Genomic DNA, 25,477 nt, shown 5'->3' with positions numbered 1-25,477 from the left:
GTCTGGCCCTACACCAAGGCCAATCAAGCATGAGTAACCCTGAGCTGGCACAGCCCTCGGGATCAACCAGCAGCACACAAGCCCCCACACCGACATCAAGGTTATGGTGTCCCTAGAGGGGGCCATACAATTTCAAGGTTTTGTCCCTTTATTTGGCGTAAGTTCAGTTAGTGCGCCACTTTTTCAGGAGACATACAGGCGCGATTGCACCGTCCTTTGTTTCTTTCTCGCGGACTTCTCAAAACTGACTTGACTGATTGGTCCACAAGGCTTCCAACTCTTGAACTTTAATTTATCATTTGCGCTACCAACAAAGCCATTGGTCTGGATTGGTTAGGTCTAGTTAGTGACAAAACCATTGGACTGTGATCAAGCAAAGGGGGCCTGGGGGCAATAAGCCCCAGGTTAGGGCTGCTAAGCGGTTGTTAGGCCTCTACCATTCCATAGGGTAATAGCAGCATATTCTATGTTGGACAGTGACGAAAAGCTGAATTAAATTATCATTTGGGCTGGTGACAAATCCATTGGCCTGGACTGCTTAGGTCCGGCCAGTGACAAAACCATTAGTTGTGTTTTTATTGTGTACGGGTTGGTAAAGGAATTCATCTGACTTGATTGATGGGAATGACATCATATCTGATTGTCTGTCAGCCAATGGAAATGCTACTGCAGGCTTCAGCAATGAAGAATGGCAGGTGCTAAATTATATTAAGTTATAAAAGTAAATGTACCTCTGGGGGCCGGTGGGCAGGCCTGGCTGTCGCAGTGAACACATCTCTCCTCTACAAGGTATTTGTACTATTTCAAATCCATTATAATGTTATAAAACTTGTGGCGCAGTTACTGAATTTTTACCCTCTCTTTTTATAATTCCTTTCCCCTCCCTTGATTCTCTAATCAACACCCCTGTCTTCCTCTTTTCCATGCCGAATTCCATTCCATAATTTTCAATAGTCTCACTCAACATGTCGAGTTAGCCTTGTACTTCCTCTGTTTGCTCACCACACCACAATATCATCTACAAACAGCATTCATTACCTTCACCTCCATGTTCTCCTTCACAATTTCGTCCATAACCATTATTATTAACCCTTAAGAACCGAGGTCTTGATTTGTAACACTAACCACGAGGTCCGGTCAGCGAGACTGCCAAAAGTGTTTTACATTTTAGGCTAATACATGTATAGGTCTAAATTCCGACATTGTCCAGTAACGTTTCCAGTAATCAACAGTGACCTCTCCTGATGGGGAAATAAGCAAATAGTAATGGAATAATCTACCACTTGATGACAAATCTTTTTAATTAGGCCTATGACGAAAGGTAGCAACAGAAAAAAAAATTACATCAATAAAGGAAGTAAGGAATAATACGATATATCACTAAGTAACATGAAAAACTCTACTGCACTCACTTAGAACACAGTCATGACTAACCAGAAATGGTGGAAATTAATGAAAATTATTAACATGGAAAAATGTGCAAGGCAGAAACTTACGTCTTCATTTCTATTAGTGCTGAATGCAGCGAGTACATACTTTACTAGCGCACTCCAAATAAATTGGTTTCTTGCAACCGTGGCACAAGTATGAAGTTTTCCTTTTCTTTTTGGATTACACAGGTAACACGTTTTTCTTTTATACAACTTTACATTTGAGGGTTGTGGTTCTTCTTCAGGCATTCTTATACTCTGTGGATGCAAGCTCTCAACTTGAATATGAGATGAACATCGTTCACTCTTCTTTCCATCTGCGGTTTCACAGGAGATGAGGCAAGATCTAACATAAATTCTAACCTGGTGTTCACAGGATTATCCTCGAAGGCACTGTTCATGACAAAGGCATTGACAGCACTGATGTCTAGGACCCTGTAGGAAAATAGCCATGGACCTCCACGGTGTGTGCCATCCAGTGCAATAAACCACACACTTTTCATCCAAGGCATCTACGCCACCTTTGTTGCAGTTATAGTACATTGTAATTTCAGACTTATTAGTCTCAGCATCAATTGCACTGTCGTGGTGCATAGAAGATACAAGAATCACAGCTCACCCCTTCGTTGGGACTTCTGATACCGAAGTAATGTCTCTGGTAAATCCGAATTGACATTCTCTTGTCTTTGATGACAAAAATGCCGGTGGAATTTCCCGTTTATTCTTTTTGAGAGTTCTTACATATGTACGTTTCTTGTCTTTCAGACACTTCACGACTTCTATTGAACCAAACCAGTTATCTACAGTGAAAGCATCAATGGCAACAGTAATATTTCTGTTTGATCCGTATAGAGGAGCACTGAGTAGAAGTACTGCTTGAGTAGGTTTCAAAAGACGACTTTCTTCTTAGTTTATATAGATGTTGATTCCCATAGGGAATCTGAAATATTTGTCCTGAATGAGTAAATTTATAATACCAATATAAATGGTCCGTTATTGGACATTATAAATTTTCCACCTAACTCATTCTTGGTTGCCAGCGTTTCGCCCTCGTGTGCTAGGGTGGGCTCATCAGTTGGTACCTAGCACACCTACCAATACGCTGGCTAGTGCATACCGTGGAGGCCACTGCGTAGGCTAACTGGAGCCACCGGCAGTGTCAATGCACTAAGAGACTTTGTCTCATCAGCAAAAATTGATGCCTGCTTGGCCATCAGATTATATAGATGTTGATTCCCATAGGGAATCTGAAATATTTGTCCTGAATGAGTAAATTTATAATACCAATATAAATGGTCCGTTATTGGACATTATAAATTTTCCAGCTAACTCATTCTTGGTTGCCAGCGTTTCGCCCCTCGTGTGCTAGGGTGGGCTCATCAGTTGGTACCTAGCACACTTACCAATACGCTGGCTAGTGCATACCGTGGAGGCCACTGCGTAGGCTAACTGGAGCCACCGGCAGTGCCAATGCACTAAGAGACTTTGTCTCATCAGCAAAAATTGATGCCTGCTTGGCCATCAGATTATATAGATGTTGATTCCCATAGGGAATCTGAAATATTTGTCCTGAATGAGTAAATTTATAATACCAATATAAATGGTCCGTTATTGGACATTATAAATTTTCCAGCTAACTCATTCTTGGTTGCCAGCGTTTCGCCCTCGTTGATGAGCCCACCCTAGCACACGAGGGCGAAACGCTGGCAACCAAGAATGAGTTAGCTGGAAAATTTATAATGTCCAATAACGGACCATTTATATTGGTATTATAAATTTACTCATTCAGGACAAATATTTCAGATTCCCTATGGGAATCAACATCTATATAATCTGATGGCCAAGCAGGCATCAATTTTTGCTGATGAGACAAAGTCTCTTAGTGCATTGGCACTGCCGGTGGCTCCAGTTAGCCTACGCAGTGGCCTCCACGGTATGCACTAGCCAGCGTATTGGTAGGTGTGCTAGGTATCAACTGATGAGCCCACCCTAGCACACGAGGGCGAAACGCTGGCAACCAAGAATGAGTTAGCTGGAAAATTTATAATGTCCAATAACGGACCATTTATATTGGTATTACAAATTTACTCATTCAGGACAAATATTTCAGATTCCCTATGGGAATCAACATCTATATAATCTGATGGCCAAGCAGGCATCAATTTTTGCTGATGAGACAAAGTCTCTTAGTGCATTGGCACTGCCGGTGGCTCCAGTTAGCCTACGCAGTGGCCTCCACGGTATGCACTAGCCAGCGTATTGGTAGGTGTGCTAGGTACCAACTGATGAGCCCACCCTAGCACACGAGGGGCGAAACGCTGGCAACCAAGAATGAGTTAGCTGGAAAATTTATAATGTCCAATAACGGACCATTTATATTGGTATTATAAATTTACTCATTCAGGACAAATATTTCAGATTCCCTATGGGAATCAACATCTATATAATCTGATGACCAAGCAGGCATCAATTTTTGCTGATGAGACAAAGTCTCTTAGTGCATTGGCACTGCCGGTGGCTCCAGTTAGCCTACGCAGTGGCCTCCACGGTATGCACTAGCCAGCGTATTGGTAGGTGTGCTAGGTACCAACTGATGAGCCCACCCTAGCACACGAGGGCGAAACGCTGGCAACCAAGAATGAGTTAGCTGGAAAATTTATAATGTCCAATAACGGACCATTTATATTGGTATTTCTTCTTAGTGTTAACCTGTCCGAGTTCTTACCACAGTAGATGTACTCAATGTAGAAGTAATTGTTCCTAGCGTCAGTAAGGCACATTAGTTTTAGTCCATACTTGCACGGCTTACTGGGAATATACATCTTGAATCTACACCTCCCCCTGAAGCTGACCAGCATCTCATCAATACATGCAGAGGATCCAACACTGAACGCACTTTGACAGTTCCTGACAAATGCATTAAATACCTTATAAATTGCTGCTGTAGGATCGATCTCTCTGCATTCACTTCTGTCATCAGGGATGTCAAATCTAAGGTTTGAAAGAAGAGTTTCCAATCTTTTTACTCATCACGCAGCAGAATATTTCCCTCCCGGCACCATCATTCGCAAAAAATGACTGTGCTTCCATGATTGAATTTGAAAGCTGCAGAGTAAAATAACAAACCTATAAAGGCTTTCAGCTCCATCATATCTACATTTCTCAAGTCTGTCTGTGATTTGCACCTCCTTCTCTCTCTGGTAAGCTTTACATTTGTCCATCAAAGAATGATACCAAGAATATCATTCGTTATAAGAAGATTCCATACAGATACGGGATCAGCTTCAAGCTGCATATAGTAAAGCTGGGAGTCTCAAAATATTGTGTTTCAGTGTCTGAGAACGCTTAGGGACTCAGGGTTTTGATGACCATTTATACTGATTCTTCCAGTAATAATGACGACGTTGAACTGTGTCACTATTACTTTCATCAGCAGATTCACTCACACTATTTTCTTCCATCTCATCGTTCACTGCACTAACAACCACTTCCTCATGATTTTCACTATTTTCCGAGTCCGAACTATGATCACTATGAATAGTGATGTCTTCACAACTGTCTCCATCACTACAGTCCTCTTCAAACCACTCCTGCACAACTTTAGCAAAGCTTTCACTTGTAACACATGCCCTGGAAGTATCCAAAACAGTATTATTTGTGACACTAGTTCCTGCAGGACTGTTTGTACCATAAACCTCCTTCATGAAGTCATTAAGTGTTATCAATGAAACTGTTTGCTTCACACTCATTGATAAATAAAATAGCAAGATCTGGTTTCACGGACCGCTTGCATGCGATGAATGATGACCGATCGCTGAGACAGTTCACATCCACTGATAACGTAAATACTGAGCTCTGGTCTCACAGGCCACTTCCTGAACATCAAAGACGACTGCGTGTAACCTTGAAATTGTTACGGTCATACTACAGGGGTTGAAGTTATTTTCAGAACCCAATGATAAGGTAGCTAGCAACACAAGTTACTGCAACAGCGGAGTTTCTAGATATATAAAGTCAACCGTGGCGTAGTGATCTCGGTGACCGGACCTCAGTACTTGAGGGTTAATAACAATGGGAACAGCACAATTCATTGTTGTAGTACACTTTCATTCCAAAACCACTCTGTCCTCCTCACATGAGCCTGGACACTGCTAAAACAATTTTTATACACTGCTTGCACATATTTTCTTTCTCTAAATTCTTTCCATTGCATTGTAAGCCTTTTCTAAATCCAGGAATGTCATCATCGTATCTCTAAGTACTGTATTCCCTATGTTTCTCCATTAACTGACTCACATTAAAGATGGGGTCTAGTGTTGATCTTCTACTTTGAAAGCCACAGATATTGCTTGTCCTGTAATTGTCCTTCCATCTTTCTTATCATTCTCTTTTCTAGTACCTTTTTAAATTCTTTCTTCTCATTCTCTTTCCTAGTATCTTTTTAAATATTTTCCCTACCTAAAATAGGGGTGTGATACCTTTTATATTAGTTGTATTTAATTACTTTAGTGTTAGTACCTTATGTTTTTAAGTTGACAAGGTACCAGTTTACCAGCCATGCTGACTCTGTAAATTATTATGCAACAAGTATTAGGGCCATGGCCAGTTTGTCATTGAAAACTAAAAAATGATGATAGAACTCTAAAACTTTACGAACTAAAATGATAATAGATATGAAAAGTTGATAGCAGAAGTTCAGAAAAGATCCACATAAAAGAGGGAAAAACTCCAGTCAAGGCCTGGCAACAAACTAGTACTGTAGTGAAGAGGATTACATTGCTTACCAATATGCACAGAAAGAGCCAAAATATACAGTAGCACAGGTAAAGGCTACTAGCAGGAAGATCTTTTATGATACATTGTCTAAAGCTCCCGAAGACCAAACAACTAGGCTATTTAACATTGTAAAACAGACACACTGCGAATCCCAAGACACAAAAGTAATCAAATACACTGCCCGACAAAAAAAGTTAAGCACCCAGAAGGAATGGTCCAATATTATCCCATTGATGTGTGAATAAATGATTAGATTTATAAGTATCTGTAATGTGTAGAACGCACACCACAGTGCATTTGTGATGGTACAGTTCTGTTGTTGATAAGTTGTTACCAGTCAGCTGCTGTGAGTTAGATAGTTAAACACGACGTGCAAAGAGGACTACGTACAGTTCAAAGCACCTGCGATGCCTCGTAGACGCATTAAACAGCCTGTCCATCCACTGACAGCTTTGACAGAGGCCGCATGGTGGGACTGCATGAGGTTGATTGGTCGTATCATGCAAGTGCCAAGCATATGGGCCATTCAGATGTCACAGCAGCCCGATGTTAGACTCAATGGGTACATGAGGTCACCCAATCACATCATGCAGGTTCGGGTCAATCAAGGAGTATGGTGCACCAAGCATTGCAGGATCCCATAACTTCAGCACCCACCATCCGCAAACATGTACTAGAGACTCTACAATATTCTATGAGTTAGGCATAGATATCAAGGATAATTTAATAAAAAACCACCTATTCAATACTTTCCACGTTTAATGTGGTTATTATCTACATGATTTTATGTAGACTTATTTGGTCAGGTACATGTTTCACCCATTATTTTGGGCATCTTCAGCCTGTAAACAACCTTTAGGTCAAGGTTTGGGACCTTTTTAACCAATATAAACATACCTATATATACACTATATACAACATATACATTATATACAAAATATACAAACATAAGTTAATACAGTTAAGTTTTTTGGTCCTAATCTATCTAATATGGAAAATGTCCAAAACTAAAATGGATCTTCTTTTCGGTGAAGAGGATTGGATATCGGGGTTTATGTGACCCCTGTAACATATTAAGTTCTTGACGTATCGTGTCTGGTGACAGGATGTGTCATCAACAATAAGTGGAGATTTGAACTGATTGTAGGTTGGTCAAGATTGAAAATATAAATTTAAATGTGTTTTAACTTGGCAGTTCTATTCTGGTTAACTTAAAATGTTCAAAACTAAAAATAAAATGAAACGGATCTTCTTTTTTGAGAAGGGGTTGTATTAAAACTGGAGCTTGTTTGACCCACGATTTTCATTTTCATGTTCTTGACGTAACTAATATTTAAATGTGTTGTCATGCACAAGTGGAGATTTAAAAGCCGATTGTTGTAGGTAGACTGGTCAAAAACGTTGTGAATGAAACTGTTAGCGTCTTGACTTTGGGTCTCATGTAACGTCAAGGAATTGACAAGAGTACAATATTTAGCTGTTTCATAGTTTTTGGCTGCTGCTTAATTGGGAAGAAACATCCTAGACACTTGATACAGTCTTGTGTGAAAATTGTTCCCGTTGATGTGTTGCTTGGTCTTTGGGAGGGATCTTAAGAATATCTGTAATGAAGTAGAAAAATAATTATGAATTAAAAATTTTGAGTATGCGTTGTGATAAAATGTATTAAATTAACACCTCTTAACTGTAAAATGACTTACTTGTTCAGTTAATACTAGATGGACCTGTCTGTTCCGGCAGCGCCTGTCTTATCACCATTTCTACTCCTGGTGTTGTACTGGTGCGGTAATGGAGGGGCGGGGCATGGAGGGAGAGTGGGGGTAGGCTGGTCTATGGGCGTGTGTGCTGTTGCTGGAGGGGAGTTTCTAGAAGCAATATGGGCGGGTTTAACTTTTGGCATGATGGATGAAGCATTTGAATGTAGAGATTTAAATAATTGAGGGATTTTGTTTTGATCTGAATTCACGATATTAATTAATCTAGGTGTTAATTCGTACAAAGGATTTTTAATTTCATTGACGTCGTTGAGATTTTTATTTTTATTGTAGGTTTGGTCTAAAAAGATGTGTAGGTTTTCCAGTTCATTCATTAATTTCCCTTTACCTATGCTTCTAATGATGGTAAGATCTTTCTCTATGGATGTAAAGTGATGGCCCGTTTCTCTCATATGTTGGCTCATCGCTGAGTACTTATTGTGTTTTTGAGCGTTATAATGTTCCAGATATCTCGTGTTAAAGCTGCGGCCAGTCTGTCCGATATAAGAAAAATCACATTGTGTACATGTTAGTTTATATATGCTGGACCTAGAATAATGGTTGCTATTGTGATTGACCTTGTTGTGGTTAAAAAATATGTTTCGATTAGTGTTAACTGTCCTGAAGGCTATATTGATATTGTGCTTCTTTAAAGTATTTGCGATCTGATGGACGGCTGGGTTGTTATATGTAAATGTGGCGAAACTAGTTTTTTTTAGGTTTTTCTGGGATGAGGTTAGTGGACAATTTAATTTTGATTTTATTAATCAAACGGTTGACCATATCTATTTTAAACCCGTTGAGTTGAGCAAGATTCCTTATGTACTTCAGTTCAATTTTTAAATTGTTGGGAGAAAGAGGAATTTTTAAAGCTCTATAAATTAAATTATAGAAAGAGGCTTGTTTTTGGGACTTGGGGTGTAGGGATGAATTCATAATAGTTAAGGGAGAGTGTGTAGGTTTCCTGTATATTCGAAAATCGAAGGTATTATGTCCGCGTGTAATAGTTAAGTCCAAAAAGTTTAATGAGTTCCTAACCTCATCCTCTTTAGTAAACTTAATATTGGGGTCAATTTTGTTTAGGGACTCCAAGATCTCGTCACTCTCCCTTAACTATTATGAATTCATCCCTACACCCCAAGTCCCAAAAACAAGCCTCTTTCTATAATTTAATTTATAGAGCTTTAAAAATTCCTCTTTCTCCCAACAATTTAAAAATTGAACTGAAGTACATAAGGAATCTTGCTCAACCCAACGGGTTTAAAATAGATATGGTCAACCGTTTGATTAATAAAATCAAAATTAAATTGTCCACTAACCTCATCCCAGAAAAACCTAAAAAAACTAGTTTCGCCACATTTACATATAACAACCCAGCCGTCCATCAGATCGCAAATACTTTAAAGAAGCACAATATCAATATAGCCTTCAGGACAGTTAACACTAATCGAAACATATTTTTTAACCACAACAAGGTCAATCACAATAGCAACCATTATTCTAGGTCCGGCATATATAAACTAACATGTACACAATGTGATTTTTCTTATATCGGACAGACTGGCCGCAGCTTTAACACGAGATATCTGGAACATTATAACGCTCAAAAACACAATAAGTACTCAGCGATGAGCCAACATATGAGAGAAACGGGCCATCACTTTACATCCATAGAGAAAGATCTTACCATCATTAGAAGCATAGGTAAAGGGAAATTAATGAATGAACTGGAAAACCTACACATCTTTTTAGACCAAACCTACAATAAAAATAAAAATCTCAACGACGTCAATGAAATTAAAAATCCTTTGTACGAATTAACACCTAGATTAATTAATATCGTGAATTCAGATCAAAACAAAATCCCTCAATTATTTAAATCTCCACATTCAAATGCTTCATCCATCATGCCAAAAGTTAAACCCGCCCATATTGCTTCTAGAAACTCCCCTCCAGCAACAGCACACACGCCCATAGACCAGCCTACCCCCACTCTCCCTCCATGCCCCGCCCCTCCATTACCGCACCAGTACAACACCAGGAGTAGAAATGGTGATAAGACAGGCGCTGCCGGAACAGACAGGTCCATCTAGTATTAACTGAACAAGTAAGTCATTTTACAGTTAAGAGGTGTTAATTTAATACATTTTATCACAACGCATACTCAAAATTTTTAATTCATAATTATTTTTCTACTTCATTACAGATATTCTTAAGATCCCTCCCAAAGACCAAGCAACACATCAACGGGAACAATTTTCACACAAGACTGTATCAAGTGTCTAGGATGTTTCTTCCCAATTAAGCAGCAGCCAAAAACTATGAAACAGCTAAATATTGTACTCTTGTCAATTCCTTGACGTTACATGAGACCCAAAGTCAAGACGCTAACAGTTTCATTCACAACGTTTTTGACCAGTCTACCTACAACAATCGGCTTTTAAATCTCCACTTGTGCATGACAACACATTTAAATATTAGTTACGTCAAGAACATGAAAATGAAAATCGTGGGTCAAACAAGCTCCAGTTTTTATACAACCCCTTCTCAAAAAAGAAGATCCGTTTCATTTTATTTTTAGTTTTGAACATTTTAAGTTAACCAGAATAGAACTGCCAAGTTAAAACACATTTAAATTTATATTTTCAATCTTGACCAACCTACAATCAGTTCAAATCTCCACTTATTGGTGACGACACATCCTGTCACCAGACACGATACGTCAAGAACTTAATATGTTACAGGGGTCACATAAACCCCGATATCCAATCCTCTTCACCGAAAAGAAGATCCATTTTAGTTTTGGACATTTTCCATATTAGATAGATTAGGACCAAAAAACTTAACTGTATTAACTTATGTTTGTATATTTTGTATATAATGTATATGTTGTATATAGTGTATATATAGGTATGTTTATATTGGTTAAAAAGGTCCCAAACCTTGACCTAAAGGTTGTTTACAGGCTGAAGATGCCCAAAATAATGGGTGAAACATGTACCTGACCAAATAAGTCTACATAAAATCATGTAGATAATAACCACATTAAACGTGGAAAGTATTGAATGGGTGGTTTTTTATTAAATTATCCTTGATATCTATGCCTAACGTCATCTTCAATACGGAACAATAATGAGAGTTGTTACTTGTAATTCTGTGAGTTCCCGCACAGTCTCTCAACGACTGTCATCTGCCAGATTGGGGTCCTACTACCCCATGCATCGGTTGCCATTGACATCAGAACACTAACGCCTGCGTTTGCAGTCGTGCCTTGCCTGGGAGGCATGGACAGAGGATGACTGGCATCGCATCATGTTCTGTGATGAGTCCCGCTTCTCCATAACTTCCAATGACCATCATGTGTGGGTTTGGCAACGTCAAGTGCAGATGGAAGATCCTGCCCATACACACACAGGCGTAATCCCTGGCATCACGGTGTGGAGAGCCATAGAATATGCGTTCAAGTCACTTCTAATAGTGCTTCAGCAGACTCTGATGGCACAGCGATACGTCACCGATATTCTGTGTCCACACATCCTACCCCTTACGGCACAGCACCCTGGGACAGTGTTCCAACAAGATAATGCACGTCCACACACAGCACGTGTATCTATGGACTGCCTAGAGCATGTTGAGGTCCTTGAGGTCCTCCTGTGGCCAGCAAGATCCCCGGACCTCTCCATCACTGAACACGTGTGGGATGACATTGGAAGGGGACTATGTCCCAGTACCAACCTGCAGGATCATGAGGGACAGCTGCAACAACTGTGGAAAAACCTGCCTCAGTAGAGGATCCAAAGGCTGTTTGACACCATTCTGAACCGCAGGGGGACAACACCCTGCTGACCTGGCACCAACATTCCACCTGTAACTGCCAACAGCCTTGTCTCTTGTATCCGATATTGTAATCAGTTCAATAAAGGCACACAATCTTTCAGCATATGTAGTTTCATTCACTTTCAACCACTCCTCCTGGGTGCTTAACTTTTTTGTCAGACAGTGCATATTAAGAATGGAGGACGACATCCTCTAACATGAAGATATAAACAAAAAGTGAAAAATGTACTCCTCATAAATGCTAAATAAAACATTTTAACAGGATCCATTTGATAAACTGACCCCAGTCAAAGGGACAGAGAAGTCAGTGGGATGCCCCCAATAATGCTACTGGTCCTGATTATACAGCAGTTGAGCTATAGAACAAATTAAGGCAGCAGGGATAACCTTTTTGACAAACTTATTTACTAAAATTCCCGGTGATGGTATACCAAGGAATGGAGACAAGAGCTATCTGGTCCCATTCTACAAGAACAAAGGTGACATAAGACTCGATGGAAATTATCGGGCGATAAAACTGATTCCCCACACTTTCAAAACCTGGGAAAGAGAAATAAAAAAAAAGGCTGTTGCTCTTAGCCAAAGTTACTGGAAACCAATGCGGACTTGCTGCAGGAAAATCAAACTACCGATGCCATTCATACAATTTGGATGCTGATGGAAAAGCAAAGAGACAACAAGGAAGATTTACACATGATATACACTGACCTGAAAAAGGCATTTGATTGTGCACTAGTAGCACTCATATGACAGGCATTGCGATCTTACAACGTACTTGAACATTACATGAAAATTGTGGGACATATACAACAAAGTCACAACAAAAATGTGATGTTCAGCTGGTATTAATGACGAATTTGAAGCAAAAAATGGGGGTTTATCAAGGATCACTCCTTTACTCTTCAACCTTGTAATGAACTACCCGACTGTTAACATACAACCACCTACTCCTTGGCATATCTTATATGCAAATGACATAGTTTTCATAAGTTGTGACCCAATGACCCTCCAAGATACATTGGAGAAATGGAGATCACTTCTGAAAACAACCACTGACAATCAGCAGGCAAAAGACAAAATAAATATATTGCAATTATTCACACAGCAACAACCAATACACAATGAACCTTCGAAACACTCTGCTCAACACGCTGATGACAACATATTGTTTTCCGAGTTTAATCATTAGGAATGAAATAAAAATTCAGGGATACCTGATCTCTAATGGATATATTAGATACTATAATACATCGAAGTACGGCCTTGAGGTGTCAAGGTGCACTGTGTGCTGAGACCACCCAGCGAGTCATATCGTCCACAAGTAAAGCACAGGATCAGCGCACACTCTCTAACCCACCACCAACCTCACTGAAATTTATTGTCTTTATGCAGTAGTTTGTTTCGATCAAAGGTAATGTTGTGAAGATACTCAAAGGTATAATTAGTAATGAAATCATTAATTTGATACTGGTGGAAATAAACTGCAATGGAAAAAAACACAAAACAAAATAAATAGACAGATGTAACTTTAGCACTCATCATTTATACAGGGCTAGTTAGGTAACCTAAAATATCGGACTACTAGTCAAAGCATTTTTCTATTCTTATATTTGTATGTATTTTCTCTTATAAAGGGCTTTAAGACATGGACATTGCGTATTGAATACGGTAATCTCTTAATTATCTTATCTCCTATGTACCCCTTGCATGTCCCACATTACAAGAAGTTAGTTTGCCATCTGTACAGACGAACTAGAAAGTACAAAACCATAATCTGTGCACAACTCATGGTCCAGCTCCATTATATACAATGCATGAGATCAGGCAGCAGGTCTCACCGTTCAAAACGGAACAAACATGAGATAAGTTACTTGTAACAGAAATGAAAAGTCAGAAAGATTGTTTTCTATAGTTCCCCAGTATCATAACACGCAAATGCTAGGGCTGTACTTCAATTTAGGCTACAGCCTCTACCTTCGTAATCCTAGCCCTTTTCCATCCCTCCGTCGCCTAAAACCTTTGATGTGTTAGTACGACGTTAAACAAGTAGCAAAAAGAAAATGAATGGAGAGTTGGTGTGACATTGACAGGTCTCATAGTTGCCAATGTATTAAATCTGGTGATACCTTTAAATATTTAGGCAGCAAGCTTTTAAACACTAACCTGAAATCAAATCAATGGATGAATATAGGATGGTGGAAATGGAGAAAGTTAGCATAGATCTTTTGTGAAAGGAGAATCCTGATGAATTACAAAGAAATAATCTACAAGAAAGCAGCACGACCTGCTTTGACATATGGTGCAGAATGCTGGCCCCTTAAAAAGCAACCAGCAGATATGCTACACATCACTGAAATGAGAATGCTAAATTGTGGACAAAATTCCAAACAATTAAGTAAGGGGTAGTTTTAAAATAAGACCATTTCTGAATTACAGATACAATGGTATGGACATGTGATGGAAAGACTGGATGACTACACGACTAAGAAAGTGCTAAATCTCAATTCAGCACCAAGAGGTCCTATCAGACCCCAACTAACATGGATGTTGTTGGTAAATAAAGACCTGAAAGCAACAAACAAAGATATATTGACAACAAGGAACAGAACACTCCACTGGTAACATACAACTAGGAGAGCAGAACCCAACTAGAAAAGGGAAAAGGCCTGATAGATGAAAAGGGAATTTAAAAAGTCTACAACTTCATTTCTGACAGTTTCTGTTCAAAGGCCATTTTCAACATGTACAATGTATGATAAAAAGAAAGGTAAAATGGCAAAATCAACAGTTGGTTAAACTTCCGTACACGTCCATTCAGTATAGGCTAGGTTAAAAGATCCAACACGACAGCTCTAATGAGCTCACAAGCTTGTCAACATCTGCGCATTATACACAGCAACTGAATAACATTAAATATGATGAAAGATAGGCTATATTAAAGCTATAAAATATTGATCTGGACAAGGCCATTAGTATGGATAGGTTGATGATGATGCTTGTTGTTTAAAGGGGCCTAACATCTAAGGTCATCGACCCCTCTGGATAGGTTAAGATATGGTCTGGACAAGTTAGGTCCGGGTAGTGACAAGAGTGGTGGTGGTGGTGGTGATGGTGGTGATTGTTTTAAGAGGAAATAAAAACTAGGCAACCATCCTCTATATAACACTAATCAGAGAGAGAAAATGGACACAATCCGAAACTTCAAAAAATGAAGGTATCGGTCAGTCAAAGAAAGACAAGGGCCACGAAGGGCATGAAAATGAGCGACTCCCTAGGCCTCGAGTGCTCTAATTCCGTCGGGTCAGAAAAGAATGAGAGATGACCACGGGAGGTTGGACAGGATAGATGAAAGTGAGGAGCCTGACACAAGTGGAAGCAATGCCAGGACTCAGCTCCTCGCCCCGTGGTTGCCAATCCCCACTCCCAAGTTGAGAGCCGCTGAGGCCCCTTTTAGTCGCCTCTTACGATGGGCAGGGATAATACCGTGGATGTTATTCTACCGCCCCCACCCAGAGTGGGATAGTGACAAGACTATGTGACTGAATTGGTTAGGTCCAGCTAGTGAAAAGCAATGGGGACCTCTTTATCATTCCCTGGAGTCCTGTTAGAAAGTGACAAAATGACAAAATGTACAGTTATGGGGGCACACCATGTAAACTTGCGGGAACTGATGTGAGCTCTACCGGAGACGGTCTTCATGACAGATGACCCAAACTGACCAATAGTAATATAGAAAATGGCTGCAAATATATTTATAGTCCCAGTTTTAAATTCTTCTACATAAGAACAACTACTTCCAGGGGCAGGTTAGTGAGTCTCTGGCAAGCATTAATAAAGTATCTCTCCTCTCTGCTCCTTCAAGTTATCATAAAACGTTTTCCTATGAATCCAACATTCAAACAGACTTTCAAATATAAAATTAATACAGCAGTATCATACGCAATTACAAATCGCCTGTACTTCATCGTAAAACAAACAAACTTATCACTGGGACCTTCTTGTCACAAATTAACTATTCATACTTATTACTGGAATGGACCTTTTTATAGAAAACTGAATTGTCATCCGTATTACTGTTATCAAATTCGGTGCAGCCAAGTTTCATGTTTGCTTGCTGGCTCATAACACATTTAGGCCCCTAACCAATATTGAATTAATAAAATGTGGATGTAATTTTTGTTAATCAGCAATTCTAGGTCTATATTTAAAAATAAAGTCTGAATGTCTGCTGATTAGTTCATTCTCCACAGTCGTAGGGAATGTCACAGTAGGTGTTTTGTAAATATACTGTCTGTAAAAAAAGGGAAAGAGAGAGCAAAAATAAAGAACAGCCTACACATCAGAAAACTCTTCCTAATCTTATACAAGAGGGCACACAAAATACCAACAATCCATTATCACACTGGCCCAAGGTAGAAAAAAAGATTAACACTTAAAACCCACCAACATTTTACCACATAACGTTCAACAAATACTAATAGGCCTACTCAACTGGTAGGAATTTTACAGCTTGGGAATCATTACAATTCAACAACTGAAATAAAGACGAAGTTTCTAACAGAAGTATTAATCATTTCGTATAGTGTTGCGGGTGCAACCTTTAATTCACAGCACTCATCCAATGACCACATCAAGGAACAAGATCGATTATTTACTCACTAAGGTTATGTCACCTCCGTAACAGCATTCACGTCAAAATCACAAAATTTCGTCACAGTTGCTCAATAATGATGTTTTTTTTTTTTTTAACTATGCACTACGGTATATTTACATCCAAAAAACTACATTTAATCTTATGTGTTTATACTTTGCGACATTGACTTCAATTAAGATTTAACCGCCAAGAACAATATCAAGGAGTAAATAATAAATAGTCCCGAAAAACCAAGGAATAAAACGGTATCTCATCTGTCAAAGAATTTCTATACGGAAGAAAGAAAGAGTAGCGTATACAAAGAGCAGCGTATACGAGTCCAACACTCGGCCGCCTGGATTCCTCGCTGCAAACCTTCTTTACTGCACAGCTTGTAAGCAAAGGGAATGCTTGTAAGGAGCGCTAAGGATTCTCGATTTCAGTAATAGCCGTATGAGCACTAAAGATGTGTTTTGTATGTGCCATCTGTCAGCATTCAACTAAACTATTGGAATGGTGGTAATAGCCGGCGATTTGAATTTCTTGCGCACTACTCCCTAGCGAATTTGAATTTTTACCGCGTTCTACTTCCTAGCGTTTGGCGGCAAGGGTTGATGATTTGAATTTTTAGAGGGACGTACTTCAGGGATTGAGCAATGGCAGTGGCAGAGGGCAAGTTAATAACTTGTGACATCTCAGCAGGCTTCTCCCTTGGCTACTGGCAGCAACTGAAAAAGCTGAAGGCTTGGTGTTCACCAAACCAACCATCGAAAAGGGGTAACCTAAGTCTAATGGTAGCCCACGTCTTAATCTCAGTATACGCCACTGTGTGTTTCACTTAATCTATTATTACATTAAAAATTGTCTTGGATTCTGGGTGAAATTCTCGATTTACAGTTATTATTCTGGGCTTGTCTATTATTACGTTTAACTCTGCTTGGTTTTTGGTACATCGTCTTGGACTCAGGATGAAGTTTGCACGATTTACTGTTTTCTGGTCTTTTAATTAATAATAATAATAATAATAATAATAATAATAATAATAATAATAATAATAATAATAATAATAATAATAATAATAATAATAATAATAAATCAATTTGTTCGGTATGTTTCACTTGATCCATTATTACGTTTAACTCCGTTATGTCGTTGTTAGTGGTTGGTATCGAGTGATGTGTGTTGAGTAGTTCACTATGTGGAGCAGTGTGAGTTAAATCTGCAGGTTATCAGTTTTGTCTGGTGTCGAGCCAAGTGAATAGTCGTCGTGTGTCCTGACTGCCAAAGCTCGTGTGTTCAAACCTGTCTGCACTGAAGCTGCTGTGTGAACTGGCTGGTGCGCGCAAACCGAAGGGAAAGACGAAACCTGTCAATCAATTATGCAAGGATCCCCCATTCCAGGTAAATACCAGCCTGCCGGAGACCCATGTGAAGACAAGCGACGTTTGTAAATGACTACTATTTAGTGAATGTTGTCATGCAATGCCAGGTGTCATATGTGTGTGTGTGTGTGTGTGTGTGTGTGTGTGTGTGTGTGTGTGTGTGTGTGTGTGTGTGTGTGTGTGTGTGTGTGTGTGTTTTCTGTGTGCTATTTTTGACGTTAGTTCAGATCTGTTGTGACTTTATCACTTGGCTCAATTGCGTTCCTTTTCAATTTTTTAGGACACTTCAGTCACACTACTTTTAACCGTGAAGCTGGAAATCGAGTGTATTGTTTCCTCACGGTCAATTGTCTTTCTTCTTGTTCTTCCCGGTCAGTCCTCGAGAAAATTTATGGCAGGGTTGGCATTTTAACCTCTCGTACAAAACACTTGCACCTCAATCCCGGGCTTTATCTCCGTTCGCTGTATAAGATTTATTTCCTAGTCCATTCTTTAGAGAATAAATATAATTGACTTCAAGATACGATTTCAATGAGTTCATACTGAAAACCGGCGCAATATAATGAATGTAAGTGAAATATTTGAAGAGAAAGTAGATAATATTAACGCGAGCTCGGATCGATTGTATTTATGAAGCAGTAACAATATTTCTTTGAGTGAAAATCCATATCATACAATAATGACAACATGACGTGGTACTTATATAATAGTGTGACAGGAATAGATCATCGAAATGAGTCCTGGTAAGGAGTATTATTTATTTAGATGATTATCTCAACATAGTATTCCTACAATAAAGTAACATATTCTGAAATATTAATTATGGCAGGAGTTTATAGTTATTCAGTAGATAATGCTACTTCTTACCAGTAATATCAATTGAATAAAAGTCATTTGATATCGTTAAACATAGTATTCCGTAATATTTAGACGAGTCGCTTATAGTCATATTTTGAATTTTCAATGTAGTTGAGAATTTGTTTAGTTGTTTATGATGTATGTTTTATTTAAGTTGGAGACTAAGTTGACACATGATGTACTGTAGTGACAAATAATGTTATTATCTTAAATGAATATTAGTCTATGTTTCCTATGCAGATATGAAACCAATTTTTTCCTGAAGCTATTTTGATGAAACGACGTATATAAATGAAGGAAAGTAACTGGCCTAAGAAATAAAAGGAGAATTACAGTTAGAATTATCAAAAAGGTATAGTGATATGATTAATTGCTAAAGGTATCCAAATTTTTAACCACGATAATTTGCAATTATTCCATTGTTTCCTTTTAATTATGAAATGTAATGAGAAAAAGAAATATTAGTTCATTTCAGTAAGAAATTAAAGTAACAAGCAATGAATATAAAAATGATACGCCAATGATTGATCTGTTAAAATCAAATTAATTAATTAATTTTGTATCTTCAATCCATTTAGATTACATTCTTCTATTATCCATCATATTTTCTCAATAAAGCATAGTATTAAGATACATTGAGGTGTTATTCATAGCTTACTGGAATACTATACAACTATATCTTAGTTCTAATAGTTTAATCCAATATTTTGAAATGATACGTTAGGTAGAGACGTCAATCAATATTTATGATAAATTGACGAGATAGTTGATTACGTATCGGCGTCTTCTTGAAATCGCGTCAAAATATAACTACGATAATTATCCTGGGATAAGAGTTGACTGGAGTTTTCTCATGCGCAAGGCTCATATAAAGAAAACGTCAGACTTGAAAAGAAGACCCAAAGAGATAAAATATTGACGGCCCAAAATGAAAACAGAAGAGACGGAGACACGTACGCATATAAAGTAAAGAAAAATTAATGCCTCAAGTTTGAACTTGAAAGGAATGGATAGATATAAAGAAAAATTGATTTCTCAATGTGAAGCAGAATGAAGAGAAAGACAAGATATAAAGAAAATTGATTTCCAAATGGGGAATTCGAAGAGAACGATGGCAAGATGGATGAGAAGAAATAATTAATATCAAACATTGAAACAATATATATTTGAAAAAGAAGAACAAAATTATTGCGGCAGCTACACTTAAACATTTAATGTATATAATAGCATAAAACTTTAATTTTATGATCCTATAGGGTAGAATACTGGAAGAAGTAATATACGTACTGTTTTAAAGGAGTATCTATGAATAATCATATTGAATATTGAAATGAACTAAAAGTTGCATGAGAGACTTAGGACAGTTACTTCCATAATTTGGTATAGTAAACGTGAGTCAGTGGGGTGGACTCCGGACAATCAACCCAATTATTTAAAAGAATTAGAAACGAATTGATATGATACTGTATTAGGGAAAGTTAATAAATTTAGAGTACTTTAAAATAATTAAACTATTCAGGGACTAAATATGTCAAACCTCAGCCAGATGCGAACGCAGTTCGAGGAATATCAAAAGGAGTAGGCCGAGAAGTTACAAAAAATGGATGAAGTGATAAGAAATAATCGAGAAAGGATAGAGAAGGCAAATGAAGATCAGAAATGAATCTTGAAAAAAATATTAAAACACAAAACGAAGAAATAACAAACATGCAACAAGAATTACAACAAAACAGACGGAAGAAATTAGGAATATAAGAAGGGGAAAACAAAAGGAAGAAGAATTGCAACAGAAACATATGGAAGAAATGAGAAATATGGAAAGACAGAAGGAAATTATGAAGATGGAAATTGGAAACATTAGAAGAGAAATCAAGAATGACATCACGAAATTACGAAGTAAATAATCGAAGCTATGGAAAATAAAATTGATGATATATGAAGAAATGAAGAAGGTCAGGGAAGAGGTATCAGAAAATAGAAACTATATTCAGAATTTAAAGGAGTAAGAAATTAAAAGATTAACTGAGAACATAGAAGCGCTGAAAATTGAGTTTAAAGAAAAATTGGATCAGTATCAGGAAATGATAGATGGAGGTCAATTTTATAGTAGCCTGTGACCAAATAGGAGATAAATTAGGCATAATGAAGGAGGACATAGAAAGAAATAGGAATTAAGCTGAGGAAAGAATAAATAAAACAGAAGAGATGCTAAAGCAAATCCAGAAAGAGATTCAGAAAAGAAGATACCAGGACCAGGTAACAAAGTCGGTTATTTCAAATTGTAATGACAGACAAAGGGTTGTGGAATTGCACATGGCTGAGAGGGAACCGAAATCTACGATAGCGGCCGAGGCTAGTCAATGTAATAATATGTTAATGGGGAGCAATAATGCAAACCCGGCGATAATATGTATCATAGAAACGACGACCGGCCAAAACATTTTAACAATACGACAACGATATCACCTAAAAGATTCCTTCGTGAGATGTTAGAAAGGAAAGCAAAATACCTGAAGACAAAATGTTGAGAGATATTGAAAAACACCTCAATTCAAATTCCAACCTGTGGTATCAGGCGTTTAAATATACATTCCACGATTACGAAGAGTTTAAGATCGCTTTTCTAAAAATAAATTTTTGGAACTCGGAAGTACATCAAAACCTGAGACTAATATTATGTTCCAACATGTACGCATCGACGGAGCAGACACGTTACAGTGACTATTTCGCTTATCATTTTCACATATTTCAGAACCTAGACTCAGCACCAAGTGAATTGGGAGCCATGAAAACTACTCAAAAACAGTTTTCATCAGATGTACAGAGGTTACTGGCAGCCGCCAATGTAGAATCGGCAACTGAAATCGGGAATATTTTGAGACAACTTGATATGACCTTGATACACACTACGAGCAGGATAATGAGTCCAAATGGCGCAGAAACGATCAATAAGTTAATTCATGAGGACACTGGTAGGAACATGCCAGGAGAACAAAGCGGAAATCCTAGAAACCCTAAAGAAAGGAAGGAATGGATTGAGAGAGAAAAGAGAAGAAGAGAAGAAACAAGATGCCAGTGCAGGAACGAAAATCAAATCGGCGAGAGATATAGCGGGAACAGCAGATGTGTGCCGTATTATAGACCTAACAGTCAATTTCGAATGAACAGAGACAGGGCCAATTATAGAGGAAATCCCATATACGAAAGTAGAGAGTAAGGAGGTTACAAAGGAAGAGAATATCAAAACAGAAAGTACGTACAAGATCTTCGAGATGCCATTCAAAATAAAGAAAATTGGAAAAATGCCATTAAAGATCAAAATGTCAGTGGAGAAGGAGCGGAAAGTCTCGAGTTGCAGTCTTAAAAACGCAAAGAACGACAAGAAAAGAGGCAATAGTTCAATCTTTCGATATTAATCCTGAGACAAATAAAAATGTCAATTCTAGAATAAGTAGGGAGTTAGAAAATGTTATGTATAAAAAGAATGACAAAATTTCAAGTTGGAGGATCGAGCAAATTGAATCGTGGGAAATAGGTTCGCGGGAGTTAATGGAAGATCATACTACTAATATGAAAAAGCAGCAATTTAATCTACCCATCATTATCGTAAGAATAAGCGAGATGAAAACGCATTGCTTAATTGATTCTGGGGTCAGCGTAAGCGTAATGTCTCAAGCTTTATTCAATAAAATTAATCAAGAGTTTAAGCTAGCAACAATTCCGGTGTTGAAGATCAAAATTCGAGGAATAATCCCAGACAAATCAGTAGAATGTAAAATACAGACATATCTGAAGATCGGGGTAGGAAGAATCAAGCAGGATTAAATATAATATAATACTGGGAATAGGCTTTATGATAGCTACTGGTATGACAATCGACATGAAGAAACAGGATATTAAGTTTCCTATTAACGAATATGAAGGCAAAGAGATAAAAGAAAGAATTAAGTTAAACGAGAACATGTGCATATGATAATAGAAGGAAATGAGGTGCATAATAATGTGAAGGACGGCTTAATTCAAGATAAAGGGTAAAGTGATATTGATATTATAGAGGAAGAGATAATGAATACCATTGAAAAGATTATGTTTATCGAGTTGTATCGCAGAAACCAAAATTTCTTCAGCGGAGAAAATGAAATTGTCTGGAATCCTAAAACATTATTCGGAAATATTCCAAAATAAATCGGCAATCCCAATTTTTAAGTACAAGCTGTTGGTTAACGACTGGACTCCATATAGGGAAAAATTGTATGACATCCCAGAGAAACACTTCCAAGAAGTTAAACAGTTAATTCAGGAAATGTTAAATGATGGCATAATAATCAAAACAAAAATCTTAATCCCCTTATAATTGTAAAAAAACTCAATGGAAGCTTAAGGATACGTCTAGATGCGAGACAACTGAATGAAAAATGAATCCCTGAGTATGATGAGGTAGCGAAGATAACGGATATTGTGAAGTAATTTAAGGATATGAAGTATTTTACGAGCATGGATTTTACATCATCAATTCACCACATCGTTCTACTGTAGAAGAAAAGTCAAGTTTATTAACAGGTTTCATGTTCGACAACCAAACGTGCGCATACTGAAGATTGCCGTTTGGACTTAAAAATAGCTGTTCTGTATTAATACGAGCACTGGATAGAAATTTAACATCAGAGATTAAAGACTTTGTAACCTGTTTTGTGGATGACCTGGTGTTTGCAACAAGAACATTCGACGACCATTACGAAAAACTAGCGAAATTACTGAAAAATTTAAAAACACGGGTTTTAAAATAAACCAAAGTCAAAATTTTGCCAAGAACAAACATTATTTTGGACATATCATAGATGGAGATGGGATATGACCGAATACTGTAAACATTAAGGCAACTTGTGATTTCCTCGCCCAAATAAAATTAAACGGGTGCGACAATTTTAGGCATAACACAGTTTTTCGCTGATCGCTGTCAAGGTTATACCGATCTAGTAGCACCATTGCTTGAGTTGCTCAAAATAAACAACAACTAGAAGTGGAACGATGAAACCGAACGAGCGTTTCTGGTGACGATAGACCTGATGGTAAGTAGGTTAAAACTAGGATAACCGGATTATGAAAAAGAATGTATAATACAAACGGATGCTTGTGTTGTGGGGATTGGTGCATGTAAGTACCCCAAGATAAGGAAAACACAATGAAGCTTACATATTTAGCATTTACCAGCAGAAAGCCGAGAAGTCATGAATAAAATTATACTACGATGGAACAAGAACTTATAGCTATAATATAAGCTGAGCAGCAGTGGAGAAAAATTATACACAGTTATCCACTTGTTATAAGAACATATCATAAGACCCTAACATTTGGACTAAAAGCGGGCTTGACGAGCGGAAGAATTACATGATGGATGTTGTTTACTCAACAATTCTAAAAAAAGAGCATTGCAGTGGGAAAGATATTATACTAGTGGATGTATTAAGTAGAAATCCCATGGAGGAGGAAGAAATGATCCAGCATATCGAATTAATACAACATGTCGAATTATTAGAGAGATTACAACATATAAGCTTATTACAGAGATAAGATGAAAAATTAACCCATATTACAAGGGAGTTGGAAGAGAGTAACCCTGATGACAGCAGAGAAATAAGTGTGACACGCACATACGTATTAAGAGACGGAATGTTAGCGAAATACGTAAATAAAGAAAAAATAAGATGCGTATCGTAATAAATCAGGATTGCAAAGAGAAATAGTCTGGCATACCCATAGGATTACTGGACACGGGGTTGTTGATAAGGTAACGAAAATGATCCTCGAAGGATTTACTTGGAAAGGATTAAGAAAGCTGGTCAAGGATATAATCAGAATTTGTGACACTTGTCAAAGAACCAAGTATAATACCTTATAAAGTAAGCACCAACCAATCGCAATATTGCCAACGAAGGCAAGGAAAATATATGCTGTCGATATTTTTGGAAAATTACCCACAGCGGAAAAAGAACGTAAATTCATCGTCGTGGTTATGGATGGATTTTCCAAGTACATTTCGTTATAACGGATTCAGAGGGCCACCTCGATACAGGTACTGAGATGTATAACAAAAGGAAGGAATGTTGCCAAGAATGGGGAAGCCGGATAAGATTCTAACAGACAGGGATACTCAGTTTACAACAACGCAGTTCCGCGAGGTAATGCAAGAGCTAGGTATCAAACACATATTACGTTCAGTAACACATCCGTCACCCAATCCTGCAGAGAAATGTATGAGATAACTCTCTAAGTTCTGTCGTATCTACTGCTCAGACTGTCATTGGAAACGGATAGATATTATTCAAGTAATAGAGGAGAGCATCAATTATACGATACATGAATCTACCGAACAAATACAAAGTGTCGTACACAACAATGAATACCCAGAAATACCATGGGATAAAGTATTAGTGGATATAAATGAACCGAGACCCAATGATGAATAAATAAACCGACTGCTAAGGGAAAAGATGGAAAGACAATCCGAGAGAAGAATGAAGAGAGTATCTTAATGGTGAGGGGGCAGTGATGTCAAGGCCATGCGTGATCCAATGTCTCATTGCGGAAACAAGAATCATGCCTCCATCACTGTTTCTTCCAGCAAATCCAGTTTCAATGGTCGTTATTAAACCGTCGGCATCACAGGAAGCCAGTAATATAATAGATTTGTACGATTTATAATTAAAATAAGTGGAACTTGTATTGGGAAATTTTTCAATTCTGACGTGTTTTCCGTCCAGTGCCCCTATGCAGTTTGGTGTTTGACTCAAAGCCATTAATGTTATT

General features: G+C 37.9%; 1 protein-coding gene across 1 annotated transcript in view; it reads right to left on the bottom strand.

Annotated features, from left to right (window-relative positions):
• mus101 (mutagen-sensitive 101) overlaps nt 1–16,400 on the bottom strand; it is a 508,677-nt gene extending 492,277 nt beyond the window's left edge. The window contains exon 1 of the mRNA XM_068224988.1: nt 16,241–16,400. The gene's annotated coding sequence lies outside the window, so the exon portion shown is untranslated. The remainder of the gene's footprint in view (nt 1–16,240) is intronic.
• Between the last annotated feature and the right edge of the window lie 9,077 nt (nt 16,401–25,477).

The sequence above is a fragment of the Anabrus simplex genome, chromosome 1, assembly GCF_040414725.1.
Source record: "Anabrus simplex isolate iqAnaSimp1 chromosome 1, ASM4041472v1, whole genome shotgun sequence".
Classification (NCBI taxonomy): domain Eukaryota; kingdom Metazoa; phylum Arthropoda; class Insecta; order Orthoptera; family Tettigoniidae; genus Anabrus; species Anabrus simplex.
This window is presented reverse-complemented; position numbering and strand designations above follow the sequence as displayed.